Below are 11,331 nucleotides of genomic sequence, written 5' to 3'. Positions count from 1 at the left end.
TGATACAGGATGCAGACGTGTGGAGGGAGCCACCGAGCAGAGACGCGCTGCCGAGCCTGCCAGTCCACCCAGAACCGGCACCTCCTACGCTGGCCCTGCACTCATGAGAAGGAATTCAAGCCCCGGACACGACATCTGCAACAGGAACGAGGTCACAGAAAACACGGCCACGTGCTCAGGTTCCTCCTTTGATTTGAATTAAAGTCAATTTAACGAGAGCTGCTTTCTCAGAAGCTGGGTTCTGAGGAGAAACAGGAGCCGGCTCCAAGCGGGCCCAGTCCACGGCCCACGTATCTGATCCACTCACTGACCAGAGGATAATGCAGCACGCTTGGATACTCGCACAACTAATGCACGGACACAACAGCACACACTCACGCATGCCACGCTCTCTGGAGAGGATCGCGTTTCCTCCTGTGTCCAGTGTCTTATTAAACATTAAGCTCAACAGCTTCCCAACAGGGGAGAAAAGGCCTCCCCGCCTCCCCCGCCCGTCTCCCCTCTCTCATTACAGCTGTTGAGGTATGAGACAACAGGAGCGTGGCCACAGCAGGCGACAGCAGGCAGGCCTGAGTGGAGTCCAGTGACAGACGATATACAGCATCTTACACCTTCACACGCCGCCACAAACGTCTGGGTCACAGCAGGTTCAGCCCCACAAACGCACAATAATATAATAATGTTGTGTATGTAGTAAATATACACACACAGCGCAGTAGTAAAATAGATATGTATACTGTATGTAGTAAATATACACACACAGCGCAGTAGTAAAATAGATATGTATACTGTATGTAGTAAATATACACACACAGCGCAGTAGTAAAACAGATATGTATACTGTATGTAGTAAATATACACACACAGCGCAGTAGTAAAATATGTATATGTAGTAAATATACACACACAGCGCAGTAGTAAAATAGATATGTATACTGTATGTAGTAAATATACACACACAGCGCAGTAGTAAAATAGATATGTATACTGTATGTAGTAAATATACACACACAGCGCAGTAGTAAAACAGATATGTATACTGTATGTAGTAAATATACACACACAGCGCAGTAGTAAAATATGTATATGTAGTAAATATACACACACAGCGCAGTAGTAAAATAGATATGTATACTGTATGTAGTAAATATACACACACAGCGCAGTAGTAAAATATGTATATGTAGTAAATATACACACACAGCGCAGTAGTAAAATAGATATGTATACTGTATGTAGTAAATATACATACACAGCACAGTAGTAAAATATGTATATGTAGTAAATATACACACACAGCGCAGTAGTAAAATAGATATGTATACTGTATTCAGTAAATATACACACACAACGCAGTAGTAAAATAGATATGTATACTGTATGTAGTAAATATACACACACAGCGCGGTAGTAAAATAGATATGTATACTGTATGTAGTAAATATACACACACAGCGCAGTAGTAAAATAGATATGTATACTGTACGTAGTAAATATACACACACAACGCAGTAGTAAAATAGATATGTATACTGTATGTAGTAAATATACACACACAGCACAGTAGTAAAATAGATATGTATACTGTATGTAGTAAATATACACACACAGCGCAGTAGTAAAATAGATATGTATACTGTATGTAGTAAATATACACACACAGCGCAGTAGTAAAATAGATATGTATACTGTATGTAGTAAATATACACACACAGCGCAGTAGTAAAATATGTATATGTAGTAAATATACACACACAGCGCAGTAGTAAAATAGATATGTATACTGTATGTAGTAAATATACATACACAGCACAGTAGTAAAATATGTATATGTAGTAAATATACACACACAGCGCAGTAGTAAAATAGATATGTATACTGTATGTAGTAAATATACACACACAACGCAGTAGTAAAATAGATATGTATACTGTATGTAGTAAATATACACACACAGCGCGGTAGTAAAATAGATATGTATACTGTATGTAGTAAATATACACACACAGCGCAGTAGTAAAATAGATATGTATACTGTACGTAGTAAATATACACACACAACGCAGTAGTAAAATAGATATGTATACTGTATGTAGTAAATATACACACACAGCGCAGTAGTAAAATAGATATGTATACTGTATGTAGTAAATATACACACACAACGCAGTAGTAAAATAGATATGTATACTGTATGTAGTAAATATACACACACAGCGCAGTAGTAAAATATGTATATGTAGTAAATATACACACAGCACGGTAGTAAAATAGATATGTATACTGTATGCAGTAAATATACACACACAACGCAGTAGTAAAATAGATATGTATACTGTATGTAGTAAATATACACACACAGCGCAGTAGTAAAATATGTATATGTAGTAAATATACACACAGCGCGGTAGTAAAATAGATATGTATACTGTATGTAGTAAATATACACACACAACGCAGTAGTAAAATAGATATGTATACTGTATGTAGTAAATATACACACACAGCGCAGTAGTAAAATAGATATGTATACTGTATGTAGTAAATATACACACACAACGCAGTAGTAAAATAGATATGTATACTGTATGTAGTAAATATACACACACAGCGCAGTAGTAAAATATGTATATGTAGTAAATATACACACACAGCGCGGTAGTAAAATAGATATGTATACTGTATGTAGTAAATATACACACACAGCGCAGTAGTAAAATAGATATGTATACTGTACGTAGTAAATATACACACACAACGCAGTAGTAAAATAGATATGTATACTGCATGTAGTAAATATACACACACAGCGCAGTAGTAAAATAGATATGTATACTGTATGTAGTAAATATACACACACAACGCAGTAGTAAATAGAAATGTATATGTAGTAAATATACACACACAACGCAGTAGTAAAATAGAGATGTATACTGTATGTAGTAAATAGTTCTGAGGCGGTTTCTCAGCTCTTCAGGTGTTTAGCGACACTCCCTCAAGTGTGTGTTTGGTAGGTGGAAATTTGATCTGTGACAACAAAACGTGGGGTGTGTGTGTGTGTGTGTGTGTGTGTGTGTGTGTGTGTGTGTGTGTGTGTGTTCAGGGGCTGGATTCTGAACAATGACATAGACAGCAGCGCCCCCTGTGGGCGGCACCACAAACTGCCACTCCTCTTAATATCATTTGTCTGCACACACACAGAAGACATTTGGAGAAACAACAAGACAAAGTGTGAAGAAGCCTGAAAAATCCCCAGAAGCAGGACACTAAGTGTGGTGTTACGGTGTCTGCAAGGTCTCGTGATCTAATTAGAACTTCAGAAAGCATTACCACTAATTGGAGTCCATCCATCAGCCATATCCGCTCATCCTTTGATGGTTGCAGGGAGGCTGATGAAAGCGGGACCAAGGAGCTAACCCTACGCCAGCCACGGAGCCCAGAGACCAATCAATGCTTTAAACTCTGCCGTCATGTGACTGACTCTGGATCCAGGAAATGTCTTCTTTCCTCTGCTGCAGCTCAGACAAGCAGCATCTCTGGCGTTTCCTGTCACGGAGGCTGCATCCCCACATGAGCAGGTTCTGGTGATGCATTAGCTGCAGACAGGGTGGCAGACACTTGAGATCTAATTAGAAGTCTTATTGGATCAGTGTGACTCAGAACAGGACAACCGGCCCCTCAGCATCCTCTGCAATTATAGTTTGGAGACGGGCAAAGTCTTTGAGGGACATTTAGGATGTGTTTTCAAATGTAATTAGGAAGAAAAGGGGGGAGGACGGGAAACGTAGTTTTAGAATTCAGAGCACTACGACTATGACTCCACAGCGTGTTGAAAGAATCTGCGTATGAAAAAGTAGAAATATATGAGAACACGCAGCATTTGACGCCTTATGCAGCGCATACACAAACACGGTGCACTTCCTTAAATAACCTGTAGGCGGTGCCGTCTCATAAGGTTTGGGTTATAAGCGTCACACAGCCAGCTACATCTCGTGGAGACGTCCTCATGTCCTCACATTTCATCCAGTCTATGCTCATCCTCATCTGTTATTCGTTTTAATTAGTTTCACCTTCCTTCACCTGCATTACCAACATGAATGAGCCTAATTCGCAGGACTTTAATTTATTAAAGTTGTTTTTGTGAGTGTCTACCTCCGTATTTCAACTTAAACTGAATTGATAAAGACCTGCCAGTGGATATTTTCAGAAGAATACACCGACATCAAACCATCTAAAAGCCGTGGTGCGTCCCGCTGAGGGTGCAGTACCGCGTATGGCCACTTCCGTAGAAACACGCTAAACAGCTGTTGAAACGCAGAGGGGCGCTGTTTGGCTGAAAGTCGCAGAGAAGCTGGAAAATACTCTTAAATAATAACATGCTTTTACTTAAGTGGTGACTATAGGAGTAGCTTGCTAAGACACATCTGCGTGGTGTATTTAACTGTAACTGTGTCCTACTGCAGGATCATTGCAGTGTCTAGTAAGCCTGCAGTAATAACAGCCAGAAAATCCCAGAAGCAGCGTCAGAGCTTTAAAATCTTATTATTCCTGTGAGAGGTAATAATACCATCTACCTGTTGTTCCCACATGTTCTCTTACTACATGATGTGCACCTAATGATGCCTGTTGGAACCGCTGAAATGTTTACTACAACAAAGTATGGGTCTTTACTGACACCTAGTGGCAGCAGTGTAGAACTTCATATTATTCTTCAGCATTTGTAATAAATCCCGTTTGCGTGGATGTTAAATATATTCTATAAATAAAGACCTCAATGTAAGATATAAAACAATCTTAACATATAAACCTATACTGATATACTCGTGCTCTAAAGTGATTTTCCTGCTCTACAGGATCTCACTGAAGATGAAAATGTCAACATGGTCTTGTTGCTTAGATTAAAGTAAATGTGACCGTTACCCTTTAAAAGATTGAATATTATCATGAATCATGAACGCGTCGCTGAACTGTCGTTGACCGCTGATGCCAGAACCAGTTCTGTCCAGCTAATTAAATTAGTGCACAAAGGAATTCCTGGTGCCATTCCTCTGGTGCCGATGCAGAGAACGGGTGCATCTGGGCTCTGAGAAGAAAGAAACGGGCAGACGGTCCCCCCAACGGGGGCTCATCTGAACCCCAGACCCCTAAGAGCATTGACAAGAGAATGGAGGAAGGTTAAGGGGAGAGCTGGGAGGAAGCAGGCTGGATAGGGACAGACAGATTGAGCCAAATCAATGAATCTTTAAGTCAATCTAATCAATGGAATGGGAATGTTTATTGGGAGGCTTCATGACACTGAGGTTTGGTTTCTCTCCCAACCCTGATCATAAAAGGTCAATGCAAGGAAATGGTTTTAAAAAAGAGAAAATAGTAAACCAAGGTAAAAATGAAACTAGTGACAGTGGGAGGGGAAGAGTGAACAACTGGAGCCAGAACAGGTGGGATCAGCTGAGGTCGGACCCAACAGCTCCTCGGTTCCTCGGTTCTGCCACTCTGTCGACGCTGGAGGGGCTGCGAGACACAGCAGCTGTGCTTGTTAAAGCTCTGTGGGGGGGGGGGGGGGGGGGGGGGGGGTCATCTGCATACTGTTTGACTTGCATGCTCCTCTAAAGGCAGATGTACACAAACAGCGGGGCTTTTCATCTCAATGACGGATTCTGGGTCACCAACCCCCAGAGGACTGACGGCTGACAAAGGCAGCGCTGAAGCTGGTTGTAGCAGCTCATCCTTCAACTTCAGTCCCCGCGACGCACTGCATATTTATAAGCAGGTCTCCTTGTCTGTGATGTAGAATTACTGAGGACGTTTAGCGCTGTCACAGCATCATAGCAAACATAATGTGAGGCGTCTGTTGCTCCAGTGGATCAAATGTTCTAATTAAGGCAAAGTGTCAGCACAAACAACACGGCTGGAAGCTGTCAGTCAGTCAGTCAGTCAGTCAGTCAGTCAGTCAGACATCAGTCAGTCAGACGTCAGTCAGTCAGTCAGTCAGACATCAGTCAGTCAGACATCAGTCAGTCAGACGTCAGTCAGTCAGTCAGTCAGACATCAGTCAGTCAGACATCAGTCAGTCAGACGTCAGTCAGTCAGTCAGTCAGACATCAGTCAGTCAGACGTCAGTCAGTCAGTCAGTCAGACATCAGTCAGTCAGACATCAGTCAGTCAGACGTCAGTCAGTCAGTCAGTCAGACATCAGTCAGTCAGACGTCAGTCAGTCAGTCAGTCAGACATCAGTCAGTCAGACATCAGTCAGTCAGACGTCAGTCAGTCAGTCAGTCAGACGTCAGTCAATCAGTCAATCAGTCAATCAGTCAGTCAATCAGTCAATCAGTCAATCAGTCAGTCAATCAGTCAATCAGTCAATCAGTCAGTCAGTCAGTCAGTCAGACATCAGTCAGTCAGACGTCAGTCAGTGAGTCAGCCAGTCAGTCAGACGACAGTCAGTCAGTCAGTCAGTCAGTCAGTCAGTCAGTCAGTCAGTCAGACATCAGTCAGTCAGATGTCAGTCAATCAGTCAATCAGTCAGTCAATCAGTCAATCAGTCAATCAGTCAGTCAGTCAGTCAGTCAGTGAGTCAGCCAGTCAGTTAGACATCAGTCAGTCAGACGTCAGTCAATCAGTCAATCAGTCAATCAGTCAGTCAATCAGTCAATCAGTCAGTCAGTCAGTGAGTCAGCCAGTCAGTCAGACGACAGTCAGTCAGTCAGTCAGTCAGACATCAGTCAGTCGTCAGTCAGTCAGTCAGTCGTCAGTCAGTCAGTCAGACATCAGTCAGTCGTCAGTCAGTCAGTCAGACGACAGTCAGTCAGTCAGTCAGTCAGTCAGTCAGTCAGTCAGTCAGTCAGTCAGTCAGTCAGTCGTCAGTCAGTCAGTCAGTCAGACATCAGTCAGTCGTCAGTCAGTCAGTCAGACGACAGTCAGTCAGTCAGTCAGTCAGACATCAGTCAGTCGTCAGTCAGTCAGTCAGTCGTCAGTCAGTCAGTCAGACATCAGTCAGTCGTCAGTCAGTCAGTCAGACGACAGTCAGTCAGTCAGTCAGTCAGTCAGTCGTCAGTCAGTCAGTCAGACATCAGTCAGTCGTCAGTCAGTCAGTCAGTCAGTCAGTCAGTCAGTCAGTCGTCAGTCAGTCGTCAGTCAGTCAGTCAGACATCAGTCAGTCGTCAGTCAGTCAGTCAGTCAGTCAGTCAGTCAGTCAGTCGTCAGTCAGTCAGCCAGTCAGCCAGTCAGTCGTCAGTCAGTCAGCCAGTCAGCCAGTCAGTCGTCAGTCAGTCAGTCAGACATCAGTCAGTCGTCAGTCAGTCAGTCAGTCAGTCGTCAGTCAGTCAGTCAGACATCAGTCAGTCGTCAGTCAGTCAGTCAGTCGTCAGTCAGTCAGTCAGACATCAGTCAGTCGTCAGTCAGTCAGTCAGACGACAGTCAGTCAGTCAGTCAGTCAGTCAGTCGTCAGTCAGTCAGTCAGTCAGACATCAGTCAGTCGTCAGTCAGTCAGTCAGTCAGTCAGTCAGTCAGTCAGTCAGTCGTCAGTCAGTCGTCAGTCAGTCAGTCAGACATCAGTCAGTCGTCAGTCAGTCAGTCAGTCAGTCAGTCAGTCAGTCAGTCAGTCAGTCGTCAGTCAGTCAGCCAGTCAGTCGTCAGTCAGTCAGTCAGACATCAGTCAGTCGTCAGTCAGTCAGTCAGTCAGTCAGTCAGTCGTCAGTCAGTCAGTCAGTCAGTCAGTCAGTCAGTCGTCAGTCAGTCAGCCAGTCAGTCGTCAGTCAGTCAGTCAGACATCAGTCAGTCGTCAGTCAGACATCAGTCAGTCGTCAGTCAGTCGGTCAGTCAGTCGTCAGTCAGTCAGTCAGTCAGACATCAGTCAGTCGTCAGTCAGTCAGTCAGTCAGTCAGTCAGTCAGTCGTCAGTCAGTCAGTCAGACATCAGTCAGTCGTCAGTCAGTCAGTCAGTCAGTCAGTCAGTCGTCAGTCAGTCAGTCAGACATCAGTCAGTCGTCAGTCAGTCAGTCAGTCAGTCAGTCAGTCAGTCAGTCGTCAGTCAGTCGTCAGTCAGTCAGTCAGACATCAGTCAGTCGTCAGTCAGTCAGTCAGTCAGTCAGTCAGTCAGTCAGTCAGTCAGTCAGCCAGTCAGTCGTCAGTCAGTCAGTCAGACATCAGTCAGTCGTCAGTCAGTCAGTCAGTCAGTCAGTCGTCAGTCAGTCAGTCAGACATCAGTCAGTCGTCAGTCAGTCGTCAGTCAGTCAGTCAGACATCAGTCAGTCGTCAGTCAGTCAGTCAGTCAGTCAGTCAGTCAGTCAGTCAGTCAGTCAGTCGTCAGTCAGTCAGCCAGTCAGTCGTCAGTCAGTCAGTCAGACATCAGTCAGTCGTCAGTCAGTCAGTCAGTCAGTCAGTCAGTCGTCAGTCAGTCAGTCAGTCAGTCAGTCAGTCGTCAGTCAGTCAGCCAGTCAGTCGTCAGTCAGTCAGTCAGACATCAGTCAGTCGTCAGTCAGACATCAGTCAGTCGTCAGTCAGTCGGTCAGTCAGTCGTCAGTCAGTCAGTCAGACATCAGTCAGTCGTCAGTCAGTCAGTCAGTCAGTCAGTCAGTCAGTCAGTCGTCAGTCAGTCAGTCAGACATCAGTCAGTCGTCAGTCTGATAGATGGATGGAGGTGTGACAGCCAGCGACGCTGCGGTAAGTGTAAGTGTAACAGGTAAAAGCTGAGTCCTGGAGCTGCGAGGGTCCGGACGCTCCTGTCACTGCACACAGCTGGATTAGAAGCTGAGGCCTGGAGCTGCTCTCCTGAGCTCTCACCACATTTGCAGCTTAGTTCTAGTTTGACCTTTATAGCACGTCTTTCAGAAACTTGTCAAACTGCATGATCTGCACTAATCCTGGGATTCACTGGCTGTTGTGAGGCTCATAATAAAGCGGTGTCTCTGCTCAGGTGACGCTGACAGAGCAGCTCCCCTTCTACCTGCTGCCGTCGCAGCAGAACTGAAACGAAGCGTGCAGCTTCTGCACCACTGCTGACACTTTGTACCTTCTGCCTTTTCTCTACATTCTGACTCCTCCATGCAGTTTTACTTTTCATGCATTTTTACATTCAAGTTCCCTTTTAATCTAATCACTCATATTTAACCTGATCCACCTCCTCTTCAGTAAACTGCTTCGGTTCTGGGCAGTGAATCGACCTGCACTGATCCGTCCAACTCAGCTGAAGGTCACGCAGAGAGCATCAGACGGACTCTGTGAGGAGCCTCTGGGGTCCAGACACATCAGAGCTGCTTTAAAGTTTCAATTTAAATATTCATTTCCTTTCCCAGACTTAGATCAGTTACTTCATCAGCCTCCGTGAACCCGGTGAGGTCACAACAGCTTCCTCACTGTGATGTTACCACAGCGGAGATGTGCTCTGTAGTGACAGCACCAGGAACGTGATGAGGAGAGAGGCGTGAGGAACGTTAAAGTTAAAGCCCAAGGTTTGCTCACATTCTGTCCGACTGCCCATTCCAGCCCATGCCCCACGTTGGCACCCTGCTGGGCAGACGAGCAGAGGACTGATGATGCTGGACCCTCACTGCAGAATGAAACATTTCCCCGACTGACGCCTTGATTTTATTAAAAGTGTGAAGCGAGTGTATGAAAACAGATGCGTAGATGTGTTTTCAATATCTTCCAGCCTTTTGGTCCCAGCTCTCCCAAATCCACTTTAGGTCGACATGCATTATTAAGCGCTGCCTCTCTGAGAAGGCACCGACGCTGAGAACCAATAACTGGAGATGTGACGGAGAAGTGGGTCAGAACATCTGTGACTCAGCATCACGGCTCTTCTCCCCCCTTGGCTTCATTAGGAGGTGCTGCATTCAGATGCTGGCTCCCTGCCTCCTGCTGCATGCTAATGGAGCCACAGTTGGGAGATTCTCCCACTATAAATCAGCCCTGTCTCTTGCCACATGCTGGGACTTATTTCAGCCTCTGTCTGAATGTGGCGCCTCAGTGACAGGAAGCTGTGCAGCATTGGTGCAAAAGCGAAGACCCCATAAAAGACATGAGGGAAGGACCCTTTGCACAGCTCACAAGCAGGGCATCTGCATTTCCACTCTGTCAGATAAATATAGACCCTGCTGCTGTCTGCGTAAAGGCTTCACATCCCGTCACGTCCCTCGTCTCCGCGTGGAGCATCCTTGTAATCAGGTAAAGAGCTGCTAACGTGTCATTTCACCATCACATGTGTGGGTCGGGGGTGCAAGGTGCTGCTTGGCCTCTAGAGGCCACTTTCAGTCTTCCCAAAGATGCCTCAGTAGGAAGGAAGGTACCAGATGGAGCCCACGCACGGCCAGAACACGAGTCACTGAACCGGTTCTCTACGTGGGAGTCGGTGCATGTGTTCCTTCACGTATGCAGGAATGTGCAGCAAAAGTGTGTGGTCGCAATAAGCAGACGTGTGGAAGAGGCCTTTTGTTGTTTTGTAATAATGCCTGCAGTCCGGGGGAGGCAGCGAAATGAAAGCAGCAGAGGGGAGGAAGGAGGTGACGATGGGGGGTTCGCTGGCTGTGAACTGCTATAATTGCTTCCTGGGCTGAGTGGGAGGGACTGACTTATGAGGTATGGAAGGAGCAGACCTGTGTGTGTGTGTGTGTGTGTGTGTGTGTGTGTGTGTGTGTGTGTGTGTGTGTGTGTGTAGGAGGTTTCTGTCGGAGCTCGGACCAGATGGAGCGTGTGTGTGGAGGCACGAGCTCCATTCTTCCTCCTCCTCCTCCTCCTCTTTGGCTCTAATAAAGGCCAGGCCCCGCTGGGGCCCGACAGATGTGTCATTTTAACACAAAGAGGCAGAGGTGACCGACGGACCGGCCCTCAATGACCTCTGACCTCAGCTATACATGCACACGCTTCATGGAGACAGAGACGGGAAACACTGGGGTGAACGGACACAGTGACACACACTGATCGAGCTGTTCTCGGAGCCACTCACAGGCGGCTGATGCTCGTCCAGAGGAGGCGGCTCATCAATGAAACCTTATTAAAGAAACACAGGCTTCACTGGTCTGATTGGACTGTATGGATGGTTAATGCAACACAACAAATAATGACTTTGCTCCAGGAGGAAGAGCTGTGGTTGGTGGTTGGTTGTCAGCCTGCTCCGTGCTGCTAAAGTTCCTAGAGCCCACGGGGACCACAGCACAAGGACTCATTATGAATATCACTTCCAGCTTTATTACCTTTTATTTCCCACACAGGCCTCCTATAGACTCGCCTGTTATCTGCAGCTGCAGTGACGGTGTCTTCCTTCAGGGATCAATAAAGTCAATCGTATCTCATCTCATTTTGTGTCTCACACACAGGGTCCCTGGTGGACACTACA

This window comes from Betta splendens, chromosome 22 (assembly GCF_900634795.4).
Source record: "Betta splendens chromosome 22, fBetSpl5.4, whole genome shotgun sequence".
Lineage (NCBI taxonomy): Eukaryota > Metazoa > Chordata > Actinopteri > Anabantiformes > Osphronemidae > Betta > Betta splendens.
Note: the sequence above shows the minus strand (reverse complement) of the source record.